The following is a 2,259-nucleotide window of genomic DNA, read 5'->3' as shown; positions in this document are numbered from 1 at the left end:
GTAGATCCAACTAGCTTAGCAGATACTCGATTGCTTTTAGATACTCCTTAACAGCATCCATCGGAAGTATCTACCGTCTAACCACCCTCTCCTTCTCTCTCTCTCTCTCTTTGCTCCCCTCTTTCTCCCTCTCTCTCTCTCTCTCTCTCTTTCTCCTTTATTCCTTTCGTTTAACCCATACGCCAGTGTTAGAAAATCTTCTCGCCAAGTCGATTAGTAGTCCAAGCACGTTCGTTATTAGCTATTCGCCCGTATAACATCCGCGACCACTAAAATCAAACTTACCCTATGCAAAGGACAAACTGTTCAAGATAATACACATAATTCAGCCCTGTTCCGTATAATCATGATCTAAAAATGGGAATCATCAAAGATGAAATATCTAATATGAATTAAACGTTAATAACGATATAAAAAGAAAAAAAAAAAAACATTGAAATTATATTACTATAATATTTATTACTTTACATTAATCGTTATATCTTTTAATTAATTCATTGTTTAATTAATTGAAAGATAATAATATTACGTACGTTCAAATATATTTGACGGATTTTTATTAACGTTCCTTTTCATCATTTATTCGTTATTAATTATTATTATTTCTTTTTCTTACTTCTTATTTTTTTTCTTTTTTTTTTTTTTTTTTTTTTTTTTGATTGAATCAATTAAACACGAGAAATTTAATAAAATGTCTCTAACCGTTTTTACGTCTGTGACATGTGTGTGTATGTGTTTGTTTCTTTCTTTTTTTTTCTTTTTCTTTTTTCCTTTATTTTTTTCTATATCCATAAAATTTTGGATAATTTTTTCTCTTCATCATTGACACATTTAACTTTATTATTTTTGTTTACAGTAAAAATAAAAAGCGGTAATGTAAAATATTTATTATAAAGACGAAAATAATAACGATAGAGCTTTAAAATTATACTGATAGTGCTCTAAAATTCTACGAACTTTAAAATAGATATTCGAGTATTTAAAGTAACAAATTTTAAATCATGACATACTATATAACAATTAATACAATTAATCAAGTTTAATATTAATTAAACTTGATTATAAGCTGAAACTCTGAACAAATATTCTAACTCGAAATATAATATTAATTCTCAATTAATAAAGAATATAAATAATAATAATAATAATAATAATAATAATAATAATAATAATAATAATAATAATAACGAATAAATTCGTCAAGTAAACTTTTTATTTCTTTCTTTTTCAACTACCCTTCCATCAAAACTATAACTCGTCAATTTTTTCATTCATTCATTTTCTCTCTCTCTCTCTCTCTCTCTCTCTGTCCATCTCTCTGTCTATCTCTATCTCTATTTATCTCTTTTTCTTTCTCTATCTATCTACCTCTTTACCATTCACAAACAGGTGCCCGCAATTTTGTCTTATTTACGTTAGTCCAAAACACTCGTTACCGAAAGGAAAATAAAAAGAGAAGAGACAACAATGCAAAGCTAAAAGCCAAAACAAAAGAAGATCGTTGGTACGAGTTAATGTTGGTATTAAACCACCCTATGTCCCACTCTATTCCCACCCCTACCCTGTTTTTTCTTTTTTTTTTTCCTTCCCTCCCCTCCCCCCATCTCGCGCGCCCCAACGTACCCTCGTACCCAAAAAGTAAATAGGAGAAATCGAAAATGAAAAGATAAAGAAAAAAGTACAAAAAAAAAAAAAAGAAAAAAAAGAAAAAACAACAACAACAATGAAGGAAATATTAAAGACGACGACGACGACGAGAAAAAGGGAAGTAGAAAAAAAAAGAAACAACAACGACAACAACAACAACAACAACGATGAAGGAAATATCAACGACGACAGCGACGACAGCGACGACGACGACGACGACGAGGAAAAGGAAGGAAAAAAAAAGAGGAAAAAAAAAAAAGGAAAAAGAAAAAAAAAGAAAAGAAGAGAAAAACCAAAAAAAAAAAAAAAATAAAAAAGACAGAATAATGTTCAGTGCTTGTAGCTAACACTGCGCTCGGTGTGCCCAATGGATCTAATAGAACGCGTGTCGCAAGCATAACCCTCTCGTACAACCCTTTCTTGTCAGAAAAAAAGGGGGGGAAAAAAAAAGACAGAAAGAAAGGAAGGAAAATAAAACAAATTAAATAAAAGAAAAGAAGAAGAAGAAGAAGAAAAAAAACGAAGAAAGCAAAACAAAATTCAAATGGCGCGAAATAAAAGACTTGAAATGGAGCGGCTCGCGTGCCATTCCAAATGGATGTGCATTAATTA

The sequence above is a fragment of the Vespa velutina genome, chromosome 21, assembly GCF_912470025.1.
Source record: "Vespa velutina chromosome 21, iVesVel2.1, whole genome shotgun sequence".
Lineage (NCBI taxonomy): Eukaryota > Metazoa > Arthropoda > Insecta > Hymenoptera > Vespidae > Vespa > Vespa velutina.
This window is presented reverse-complemented; position numbering follows the sequence as displayed.